Genomic DNA, 12,595 nt, shown 5'->3' on the forward strand with positions numbered 1-12,595 from the left:
TCCTCTAACCCTCCTGAGCCAATATCTGAAATGGCCTCCAATGATCCTTTCCTCCTGGTATCTATATCCTAGTGAAGTCCTTGCCACACTGAATCAAGGTTGGTCTGCGACCAATAGAATATGGCAGAAGTGATGATATATCACTTTTTTTTAGTATTTTATTTCAGAGAGCAAGAGAGAGAGCATGAGCTGGGAGAGGAGCAGAGGGAGAGGGAGAAGCAGGCTCCGCACTGAGCCGGGAGCCTGATATGAGACTCCAGGATCATGACCTGAGCCAAGGGCAGACATTTAACTGACTGAGCCACCTAGGTCCCCCTGATACGTCACTTCTGATGTTAAATCATAAAAGACATTGTGGCTTCCGCTTTCCTCTCTCTCTTGGATCACTGGCTCTGGGGGAAGCCAGCTGCCATTTCATGAAAGACCCATATGATAAAGAACTGAATCTGTGGCCAATAGCCAAGGGAAGGGAAAATACCTCCATTTAAACTCATCACAAAATTGAGAGGAAATAAATTACAGAGATGAGGCTCTGAAACAGAAGGATGTAAGGCAAAATTTAAGGACCCCAGACACAAAGTCGGAAAATGAGGAAACTGACTTGAAGGGTGGGGACATCACCTGCAGACCTGCAGCAGCAGTTTGACCACAACTCTTAAGCAGAATTTGGGCTGTCTAGTCTACCACTGTAAGGTTCCCAATGAAGCCAAGCCACTTGGGTCCCTTTGCATGTAAAGAGACTACAGAACCAGCCCCATGAAGAAAACGGAGCCATATTGTGAGTGAAATAGTATAGGATGAGGAAGCAAGTTCTCTTTGGCACCTGCTACCTGCTTATCAACTCCAGCATTTCAGGTGGGTGAGAGAGTAGAACAGCCTTATAACCAGTCTCCTCTTATCAACTCACCCCACCCTACCCCCCATGACTAAGAGTCTGTTTCCAATCCTGTCAGAACATGGACTGGTTGCCACACCCCTCCATCTAATTTTCCCAGGAGTTGCCCAAAAAATTCACTCATTCTTTCAACACATACTGTGTTGTACACCAACTATGTGTCAGCTATTGTTTAGACATTAGGTATACAGTGACAAAAAAAGCAAATATATATATATATATACACACATACATACATATATATATATATAACATATAGTGTAGGCAGGAATCAGCTTGTGTGTGTGTGTGTGTGTATATATATATATATATATATATATGCAAATTGATTGTGAGAGAAGATAACAGATTCTACGCAAGAATGATATTCAAAATATTTAACAGGGTACACAGCATAAGCACCTACCCAACAAAACAGGTCTCAGTCTAATCTGAATGAAGACTATCTGTGAACAGTTCTTCCACCTGTCCTGGTAAGAAATCATAGTACTGCTAGTTCTGTGAAGGGTTCTGTAGACCCTAACTTTGATTAGGGAAGTGAAACAAGTAACATTTGAGCTGAAGCAAAAAGGATGAGTCAGCCAGGCCAATGGAAGAGAGGCAGGGAGAACATTTCAGGGGAGGGGATATCATATGTGAAGGCCCTAAGGTCCTGCTTCCTGAGGCTAGCCTATCAAGAACCACAAGGTAACAGGGAATGCCCCCCCCACCCCGCCCTGTCGCTTATCTTTGTTTCATCCTCTCAGTCCCAGATCCCTTGACATGACAGGAAATGGCCACCTCTGGTACCTGCCCTCACATCTCATAGCTTGCTTGAGAGAGATCTGAATCTCTTTAGTTTTAGTTTTTAAAATTCCAGGATAGGTCTGTAATAGGTTGGGTATCTAACCTTATGATAAGGAGGTAGGTGTGAGGTAGGATATAATGGCAGGATATAAATAGCCCCACATGATGAGTATGTGAAGGAACAGGTTTTTCAAAGAAAGGGAATTTGTTACCGAAGAAAGGAAAATGGAGACAGATAAAACAAAAGATGTCCATTACATGAAGGAGAGAAGACCGCTACTTGAGCTGAAATGGTGGCAGCAGAAATGGCAGTGTGCAGCATCAAGATATATTTTGGAGACTTGTTGAGAAAGGAAGATACTATTTATTCCTGAGTTCCTTCATTTCTTCATCAAATATTAAGTGTACATCTATTATGTGCCAGACACTGCTAGGCACTGAGTATTCAGTGATGGACAAAATAGACATGGTCTCTGACCTCAGGAAGTTAATATTTTAGTGGAGGAAACTGACAACTCACAAGTAATCCAAACAATATAAAATTACAACTTGCACTAAGTGCTAAAAGAGAAAACAAAAGTTCAAGGATGAAGATTAATGGAAGAGATCCAGTTCTGTGGTGACATTTAAACTGAGGCCTGGAGCCAGTTGCAGGAAAAACAGAAGAGGGTTCCAGCAATATGGTTGAATCCCTAACATTCTTTACATCCCTTCTTATGAAGGAAAAGCAGGGCAGCTTTAGGAAATTCTCCCCCTCCACCCTATATTCCAAGGGTGGTCCTGGAACGGCTAAGTCAATCAAAGTAAACTCATCGCTCTTAATATTGATTGGCTCAAGAGCCCAGACCTAAGCCATTGTTTGCATAGTATTCACCTAGTGAATGTTATTGATTCAGGAGTTAGCATGGGACCTAACTTGGCCTGATCAGACCAAACAGAAGAGGTTTTTGTTGTGAGGGTATGCATGGTGTTCTGTCTCACTGACTTGAACAAAGAAGTAAAGAACTCCTACGACTCCTGGCTTCTATGACCTAGAAAGGCCAGCTTTAGGTTGAAGCAAAATTAATGGTAGAAGGCATCTTGGTTCTTGATGATGCCCTTGGACCACTGGATGTATCAACTGTAACATCTGTTCTACCTCTGAGCTTCCGGCTATGAGAACCATATGTTTTTGTGTAAGCTGCCTTGAGTCAGATTTTTGTTACTTCAGCCAAATACATTTTAATCAATATACAAGCAAAAGAAACAGTATATGCAAAGGCCCTGAAGTGGGGAAAGCTTGAATATTAGATGCATATAAGAGATCGCATAATGAAATGATCCAATCAGGTTATCTTAAAATGCAACCAGCTTTCTGCATGCGTACCAAACTTCCAGTCAGCTTTTCAGTGCCTTCCTTGTGGAAAGAGGTGGATACTTAAGGATCATCAAGCACTGGAGAAAACACTCAAAATAAAATTAAGACAAGGGGCGCCTGGGTGGCTCAGTGGGTTAAGCCTCTGCCTTCGGCTCAGGTCATGATCTCAGGGTCCTGGGATCGAGCCCCGCATCGGGCTCTCTGCTCGGCGGTGAGTCTGCTTACCCCTCTCTCTGCCTGCCTCTCTGCCTACTTGTGATCTCTCTCTCTCTCTGTGTCAAATAAATAAATAAAATCTTTAAAAAATAAAAAATAAAAAAATAAAATTAAGACAAAACAAAACAGATAGTAAAGTATCCAAGGATACAGAAACAATTATAGGAACAAAGGAAAATGGGAGAGAAACCATAATTAGTATCCTTAAAGATGAAGAAGATATTGAATAAAAACAGGTAGCTATAAAAAACAAACATTCAGAGAATAATAAAGAGCTTTTAGAAATTAAAACTATGATAGCTGAAAGAAAAAAATAGAAGAGTTGGAAGGTAAAAACTGAAAAAATATTACAGGAAATTGGACAAAAAAGATAGTAGTGGATAGTAGAAGAAGAAAAAATAAGGAAATTAAAGAATCCATTCAAGAGGTCCAACATCTGAATTATATGAATTTCAGAATGAGAGGAAAGTAAAACAAAAATGAAGGGGACTCATTGAGTGCCCAGCATAAGGAATAAGAACAGATCCATTTCACCACATATTGGAACACTAGAGTCAAAAAGAGGATCCTAGGGGCTTCCAAGACACCACATAGAACACACAGAAAGGGTGAAGAATCAGAATGACTTCAGACTTGTCAGCAACAATACTAGAAGCCAGAAGACAATAGAGCAATATTAACAAATATTTGAAGAAAAATAACAACCTAGATTTTTTTTCACCCAGCTGAGCTATCAATTAAGTCTGAGAATAGAATAAAGACATACAGAGTTGAAAAAGACTTACCTATCATGCACCCTTTTCTACAAAATATTGAAGGTGTACTCTACCAAAATGAGGAGTAAACCAAGGGAAAAAAAAAAAAAATCACAGGATCCAGGAAAAAGAGTATCCAGCATAGGAGATAAGTAAAAGGAATCCTCAGGCTGCTGGTGAAGGGAGATCCCAGGATGATAGCTTTGCAGCAGGCTTAGAGAGCAACCATTTCAGATTAGAACAGGAGGATGAAAGGCTCAGGAGGCATGTATCTAAGGGGAAAAAATGGAAACTGATAAAACTGATAAATTATCTGATTGTATTTGGATATATTGAGAGATTTCTACTTCTAGAAGACAGTATGAAAATAAATTGACATTAAGTACGTAAGCAACTAAGTAAAAAACCAAATAGATAATTTGGGGGGAAGCATACAAGAAAGGAAGTGTAAACAGTACACTAACTCTCACAGCTGGTAAATAACATTTACACACTCACAAAATATAAACATTCAATATTGATCTAACTAAAATAACACTGCACTAGAAGGATGGAAGGAGAAAGTACATGCATATTTATGGGAATGATGAGAGAGTTAAGTCCTCATTTTTAAAATAGAAGTCAGTGGCTAATATCAGTTAAAAATCCAGAAATGGCATGATAGGGGCGCCTGAGTGGCTCAGTGGGTTAAAGCCTCTGCCTTCGGCTCAGGTCATGATTCCAGGATCCTGGGATCGAGCCCCAAATCGGGCTCTCTGCTCACCAGGGAGCCTGCTTCCTTCCTCTCTCTCTGCCTCTCTGCCTACTGTGATGTCTGTCTGTCAAATAAATAAATAAATAAATAAATAAAATCTTAAAGAAAGAAAGAAAGAAAGAAATGGCATAATATTTAGAAAAAGCAACAAATGCCAGAAGAAGCAGCTAAAGGAGTTGTAATCTTTAAGCAGTGGGAAACCAAGTGGGATAATCGTTTTTTTGTTATGTTTTTTTAAAAAGATTTTTATTTATTTATTTGACAGACACAGATCACAGGTAGGCAGAGAGGCAGGCAGAGAGAGAGGAAGGGAAGCAGGCTCCCTGTTGAGCAGAGAGCCCAATGTGGGGCTCAATCCCAGGACCCTGGGATCATGACCTGAGCCGAAGGCAGAGGCTTAACCCACTGAGCCACCCAGGTGCCTCTTTGTTATGTTTTGTATAGAACTTGTATGTTCATGTGTAACTTCCATAAGAACAAATAAATAGTTAAACCCCCAACCGTGGTTTCAAATGAAGTAGTTTAGGAGGAGAGAGTAGAATGTGAAGGAATCTAGGTACTGATTTCTTAGGAACTCATTTACATATCACTAGTTGTCAGAGAAGCATCTCCCTCCCCTCTAGCCTGTACTCCCAGTGGGAAATACATCTGGGTTGAGAAAACAGAGTGTTGACAGGAAGAGAAAAAAAAAGAGAAGAGGAAGAGGAAGAACTTCTGGGAGCATATCCATAGACTAGGATACACAGGAAAGGGGAAGAATCCATAAAAAGCATGGCTAAGTTTATCCCCCTAAGGGTTGGTGGCTTTACATTGGAATCAGATTCTAACTTCTGGGAGACCCAAGGCCAACTGAGGTCTCCATTCTTGAAAAGCTACTAAATATGGACCAGGAAATATCTGAGGAGGGGAACTAAGGTACTTTTCGCTTTCACCTTGAGCTTCTCCTGGGCTGGACGATAATGTCTCATTCCTGAACACTGGTGTTTCTGAATGGCTTCTTGCCTCCATTGAATATCTCCTCTCTGTCTGACCGACCTCTATTAACATCTTGAAAGCAAAGCTAGGATCTCTGAGCAGCATTTCCTCCAGATACCTCTGCTTCTCCCTTGGTTCAGCTGAATTGGCATTTGCCTTATTCATACATAAATTCTGTTTCTTCTTCTCTGCTTTGGGAGACACCAGGGTTGAATAAGCAAGTTTCCCTGATAGCCTATAGCCCCTTCCCAGTTCAGTTTTCTTTTCTGCTTCCCACTCCCTTCCTACTTCTTGTTTACTAAAACTCTCAACTACTGCATAGTTCTGTCAACCATCTCTACTTTAGCAGTCAATTTATCTATTCCCTTCAAGTGTTCCCTTTCTCCCTCAGCACTTTGGGTAGAAGTTCAAAGGAAAGGAGCTAATATATAACAGAATCTAGGCTACTCTTTGCTACCCTGCTGGAAAATATGTACGGCCCTCTTCCTGCTAAGACATGGTTTCAAGGTCTTGTGCTGGGGTCATCTATTAAAGTATACCATCAATACAGTAATACCAGTACCCTTGGAGAACATATGATTCTCAGTAAACTGAGCCCTCTCAGTGCAGACTGACACCTCAAAGCCAAAGGGCTACAGGCCCAACAGACTCTGGTAAAAAGGAGAGAAACATACCTCTGTCCACTGGAAAGGATTCCCAAGTCCAGAACATGTGGTGGTGAGACGAATGGGGGGAGGGAAGGATGAGAAGACCTAAAACAATAATTGTGAAACAGGAACATGTGCACATTTAGAAAATGTCTTCTTCCCTCCCTTTTATATACCTCGATGCAGAACTTGTCCTGATGTAGAAGAATGAGGTGACATGACTTAATGAGTATGAAAAAAAACACAAGCTCTAGAGACAGCTGGCCTGAGTTCAAATCCCAGCCAGACCACTCATTGGGATTCTCATGTGGCATGGATTCCTTTGGAAGTTTAGAAAAGACCATAGGTGGCTTCTCAGAATAATGTACATTTTAAAAAATACACCCATGATATTGTACACCCATTTTCATGGCAGTATTAATTCACAATAGCCAAAAGGTGGAAGTAACCAAAGTGGCCATTAATAGATGAATGGACAAGGAAAATGTGGTATATACATAAAATAGAATCTTACTCTGCCTTAAAAAGGAAAGAAATTCTGATACATGCTACAACATGGATAAACCTTAAGGAAATTCTTCTTCTTCTTTTTTTTTTTAAAGATTTTATTTGGGGCACCTGGGTGGCGCAGTGGATTAAGCCTCTGCCTTTGGCTCAGGTCATGATCTCAGGGTTCTGGGATCGAGCCCCACACCGGGCGCTCTCCTCAGTGGGGAGCCTGCTTCCCCTCTCTCTCTGCCTGCCTCTCTGCCTACTTGTGATTTCTCTCTGTCAAATAAATAAATAAAATCTTAAAATAAAGATTTTATTTATTTATTTGACAGGGCAGAGACAGCGAGAGAGGGAATACAAGCAGGGAGAGTGGGAGAGGGAGAAGCAGGCTTCCCACTGAGCAGGCAGCCCCATGCAGGCCTCAGTCCCAGAACCCTGGGATCATGACCTGAGTCCAAGGCAAATGCTTAACAATTGAGCCACCCAGGCGCCCCGTAAGGACATTCATTATTCTAAGTGAAATAAGTCAGTCACTAAAAGATACATACTGATTCCACTTATGAGGATCTAGAGTAGTCAAATCCACAGAATCAGAAAAGGGTGGTCGCCAGTGACTAGGAGGAGAGGAAAATGGGGAGTTGTTCAATAGGCAGAGAGTTTCAGTTTTGCAAGATGAAGCGTTCTGGAGATTGACTGCACAACAGTGTAAATGTACCGAACACTAGTAAATTGTACACTTAAAAATTATGAAGATAATAAATTTAGCTATGTGTGTTTTACCACAGTTAAAGCATTTTTTTAATTTAAAAAACGTGCATGGGATCACCCTTGCACACCCAGTGCAACTGTGCATCATGGCCAGGCCAAGTGCCAACCCTGCCCACCCCTGTGCCACAGCACAGCTGTGCATCACAAAAGGGCACTAGCCCCCCCCCCCTTATCCCCCAATGCCACAGATACACCTAGTCCTAGTGGTCAAAGGGAATTTTGCTTCTGGGCTCCACATGCTGTCTACTACACAAGGTTACTCCTTCAAGCCTGGGAGAAGTAGTTGATTTGACTAATGTAGAGAAAAAGTGAGTCAAAATGAGACTGGCATATATTCCAAATGAAAGGATAAGACAAAACATGAGAAAAAGGCATCGTGAAACAAAGATAAGCAATCTACCTGATAGTGTTCAAAGTAGTGGCCATAAAGATGCTCACTGAACTTGGGAGAAGAATGGATGAACACAGTGAGATCCTCAACAAAGAAATAGGAAATAGAAGAAATTTCCAAGCAGGGGCACCTCGCTGGCTCAGTTAGAGAATATGACTTGATGTCAAAGTTATGAGTGTGAGTCCAACATTGGGCATAGAGCTCACTTAAAAAAAAAGGTTATGTCAATTATATCTCAATAAAACAAAGTATTTTTAAAAGTTTCAAACAGAAGTTGCAGAGCTGAAGAAAACAATAATTGAACTAAAAAATACACTAGAGGGGTTCAAAGCAGAGTGGATAAAGCTGAAGACTGGGTCAGTGAGCTGGAATGCAAAGCGATAGAACTCACCCAGACAGAGTAGCAAAACGAAAAAAGAATTTTTAAATTTATTTAATTTTTTAAAAGATTTTATTTACTATTTGACAAAGACACAACAGAGGGAACACAAGCACGGGGAGTGGGAGAGGGAGAAGCAGGCTTCCCGCTGAGCAGGGAGCTCCATGCAGGGCTCGATCCCAGGACCCTGGGATCATGACCTGAGCTGAAGGCAGATACTTAAAGACTGAGCCACCCAGGTGCCCCAAAGAATTTTTTTAAAAAAAGATTTCATTTATTTGACAGCAAGGGAAGGAACATAAGCAGGGGGAGTGGGAGAGGGAGAAGCAGACCTCCCGCCAAGCAGGGAGCCCAGTGTAGGGCTCAATCCCAGGATCCTGGGAATATGACCTGAGCTGAAGGCAGACACCCAACGACTGAGCCTCACAGTCACCCCAGAAAAAGAATTTTTAAAAATTAAGGTAACTGGGGCGCCTGGGTGACCTGCCTTCGGCTCAGGTCATGATCCCAAGGTCCCACATCCAGCTCTCTGCTCAGCAGGGAGCCTGCTTCCCTTCCTCTCTCTCTCTGCCTGCCTCTCTGCCTACTTGTGATCTCTGTCTGTCAAATAAATAAATAAAATCTTAAAAAAAAAATCAAGGTAACTTAAGGGACCTTTCAGACAACATCAAGCAGAATAACATTTGCATAACCGGGGTCCCAGAAGAAGAAGAGAAAGTGAAAGAGCCATAAGCTCATAGGAAAAGATAATGGCTGAAATTTTACCTAATCTGGTGTAGGAAATAGACATACAGGTCCAGGAAACCAAAGAGTCCCAAAGATACCCACATCAAGATATGTTATAATTAAATGGCAAAAGTTAAAGAGAGAATCCCCAAAGCAGCAAGATACAAATGAAACTCCATAAAGCTGTCAGATTTTTCAGCAGAAACTTGACAAGCTAGAAGAGACTAGCATAAGATATCCAAAATACTGCAAAAACTTCCAACAAAGAATTCTCTACCTTGCAAGATTTTCATTGAGAATTGAAGGAGAAATTAAGAGTTTTCCAATAAGCAAAAGCTAAAGGAGTTCATCACCACCAAACTGTCTTAAAAGAAATTTTAAAGGGACTTCTTTAAACTGAAAAGAAATGGCACTAATAACAAGGACAATATGCAAAAGTAAAAATCCCTGGAAAAAAATACATAGTAAATGTAGTGGATCAATCATTTATTTAGCAAGCATGATGTTTAAAAGACAAAAATAGTAGGGCCACCTGGGTGATGCAGTTGGTTAAGGGTCCGATTCTTGATTTTGGCTCAGGTTGTAGTCTCAAACTTGTGAGATTGAGCCCCATGTTGGGCTCTGCACTCAGTGCAGAGTCTACTTAAGACTGACTCTCCTGGGGCACTTGGGTGGCTCAGCTGGTTAAGCGTCTGCCTTTGCTTCAGGTGGTGGTCCCTGGGTCCTGTATTGAGCCCAGCATCAGGCGTCCAGCTCAGTGGGAAGCCTGATTCTCCCTCTCCCACTCCCCCTGCTTGTATTCTCCTTCTCCCCTCTCTCTCTCTCTGTGTCAAATAAATAAAATCTTAAAAAAAAAAAGGATAGAAAACATTGGCCTTCAGCAATACACTAGACCAGATAGATTTAATAGATATATATACAACATTCCATCCAAAAGCAACAGAATAAGCATTCTTCTCACATGGAACATTCTCCAGGATAGATCCCATGTTAGGCCACAAAATTCAAGAAGACTGAAATCATATCAACCATCTTCTCTGACTACAGTGGTATGAAACTAGAAACCAGTTACCAAAAGAAAACTGGAAAAACCACTAAAATGTGGAGATTAAACAACATGCTAATGGGGTCACCTTGCTGACTCAGTTGGTAGTGCAGGCGACTCTTGATCTCAAGGTTTTGAGTTCAAGCCCCACAGTGGATGTAGAGATTACTTAAAAATAAAATCTTTAAGAAAAAGTAAACACCATGCTAATGAACAACAAATGGGTCACCAAAAAAATCAAAGAAGAAATTAAAAAATACCTAGAGACAAATGAAAATGGAAATAAAACACACCAAAATTTTTGGGAGATGCAGCAAAATGGTTCTAAGAGGGAAGATCATAGCAATATGGGTTAACTTCAAGAAGCAAGAAAAAGGGGCGCCTGGGTGGCTCAGTGGGTTGAAGCCTCTGCCTTCAGCTCAGGTCATGATCCCAGGGTCCTAGGATCAAGCCCCGCATTGGGCTCTCTGCTCAGCAGGGAGCCTGCTCCCCCCTCTCTCTGCCTGCCTCTCTGCCTACTTGTGATCTCTGTCAAATAAATAAATAAATAAATAAATAAACAAATAAATAAATAAATAAAATCTTTAAAAAAAAGGCAAGAAAAATATCAAGTAAACAATTTAACTTTACATGTAAAGGAGACAGAAAAAGAACAAAGGAAACACAAAGTCAGTAGAAAAAAGGAAATAGTAAAGATCAGAATGGAAATAAATGGAGAATAAAAAAAAGAAAAAGAGGGGCATCTGGGTGGCTCAATCAGCTTCTGACTCTTGATTTCGGCTCAGGTCATGATCTCGGGGTCATGGGACTGAACCCCATGTCAGGCTCTGAGCTGAGCATGGAGACTGCTTGGGAATCTCTCTCCCTCTCCCCCTCCTCCCACTTCTCTCTCTCTCAGAAAAAAAAAATTTTTGTTAATATTTTATTTATTTGACAGAGATCACAAGCAGGCAGAGAGGCAGGCAGTGGGGGAAGGAGAAGCAGGCTCCCCGCTGAGCAGAGAGCCCAATGCTGGGCTCCATCCCAGGACTCTGTGATCATAACCTGAGCTGAAGGCAGAGGCTTAATCCTCTGAGCCACCCAGGCGCCCCCCCCCATTTTTAAATAAAAACACCACTAAGGTAAATATTAAAAAAAAAAAAAAAAAAGAAAGAAAGAAAAAGTGTGTGCCTGAGTGGCTCAGTCATTAAGCACCTGCCTTCTGCTCACGTCATGATTCCAGGATCCTGGGATAGAGCCCAGCATCGGGCTCCCTGCTCAGTGGGGACCCTGCTTCTCCCTCTCCCACTCCCCTTGCTTCTATTCCCTCTCTTGGGGCCTCTCTCTCTGTCAAATAAATAAATAAAAATCTTTTTAAAAAATCAATGAAACTAAGAGCTGGAAAGATAAACAAAATTGACATATCTCTACCTAGACTAATGAAGAAAAAAAGAGTGCTAATAAAATTATAAATTAAAGAGAGGTTACAACTGACAGCACAGAAATACAAAGGATCATATTAACCACTGTATGCCAACAAATTGAATATAGAAGAAATGGAGAAATTCCTAGAAACATACACTTAATCATGAAGAAATAGAAAGTCTGAATAGACCAATTACTAATAAGGAGAATGAATCAGTAATCAAAAAGCTCCCAACAAATGAAGGTCCAGGACGAGCTGGCTTCACTGAATTTTACCAAACATTTAAGAAAAAGTTAATACCTATCCTTCTCAAACTTCTCCAAAAATATCAAAGAGGAAGGAATATTTTCAGACTCATTTTATGAGGGCAGCACCACCCTGATACCAAAACCAGACAAGCCACCCCACTCACACATGCACACACACATATTAAAGGCTAATATCACTGATGAACACAGATGCAAAAAATCTCAACCAAATATTAGCAAATTTAATTCTACAATGGATTAAAATAATAATATACCATGTTCAAGTGGAATTTATTCCAAGGATGCAAAGATAGTTCAGAATCCACAAATCAACCAAATAATATACCACATTAATAAAGTGAAGGATAAAAATCATGATCATCTTTATAGATGCAGAAAAGGAATTTGAAAAAATACAACATCCATTTATAATAAAAACTCTCAGCAAAGATGGTTTAGAGTGAACATACCTAAACATAATAAGGGCCATATATGACAAATCACAGAAAACATCATACTCAATGGTGGAAAGCAGAAAGCTTTTCCTTTAAGGACAGGAACAAGAAAAGTATGCCCATTGTGTGTGTGTGTGTGTGTGTGTGTGTGTGTGTGTATGACATATAATGTATTATTTGCTTCAGGTGTACAAGTCTTTGATTCATCAGGCTTACACATTTCACAGCACTCACCATGGCACATACCCTCCCCAATGTCCATAACCCAGCCATCCTATCCCTTACCACCTGCCCCCCAGCA

This window comes from Lontra canadensis, unplaced genomic scaffold (genome assembly GCF_010015895.1).
Source record: "Lontra canadensis isolate GAN:19392208 unplaced genomic scaffold, GSC_riverotter_1.0 scaffold12, whole genome shotgun sequence".
In the NCBI taxonomy this organism is placed as follows: Eukaryota; Metazoa; Chordata; class Mammalia; order Carnivora; family Mustelidae; genus Lontra; species Lontra canadensis.